The sequence below is a fragment of the Octopus bimaculoides genome, chromosome 6, assembly GCF_001194135.2.
Source record: "Octopus bimaculoides isolate UCB-OBI-ISO-001 chromosome 6, ASM119413v2, whole genome shotgun sequence".
Lineage (NCBI taxonomy): Eukaryota > Metazoa > Mollusca > Cephalopoda > Octopoda > Octopodidae > Octopus > Octopus bimaculoides.
The window spans coordinates 87,073,994-87,074,372 of NC_068986.1; the positions used below are offsets into that span (position 1 = coordinate 87,073,994).

The following is a 379-nucleotide window of genomic DNA, read 5'->3' on the forward strand; positions in this document are numbered from 1 at the left end:
ACTATTTTACTCTTTTACTTGTTTCAATCATTTGACTGCGGCCATGCTGGAGCACCACCTTTAGTCGAGCAAATCGAACCCAGAACTTAATCTTTATAAGCCTAGTACTTATTTAATCGGTCACTTTTTGCCGAACCGCTAGATGATGAGGACATAAACACACCAGCATCGGTTGCCAAGCAATGCTAGTTGGACAAACGCAGACACGCAAACATACACACACACACATACATTCATACATACATACATATATATATATATATATATATATACATATATACGACGAGCTTCTTTCAGTTTCCGTTTACCAAATCCACTCACAAGGATTTGGTCGGCCAGAGGCTATAGTAGAAGACACTTGCCCAAGGTGCCACGCAGT

General features: G+C 40.4%; 1 long non-coding RNA gene across 3 annotated transcripts in view; it reads right to left on the reverse strand.

Annotated features, from left to right (window-relative positions):
* The window catches only part of LOC128248154 (uncharacterized), a 62,518-nt gene that overhangs the window by 25,595 nt on the left and 36,544 nt on the right, over positions 1 to 379 (reverse strand). The window lies entirely within an intron of this gene.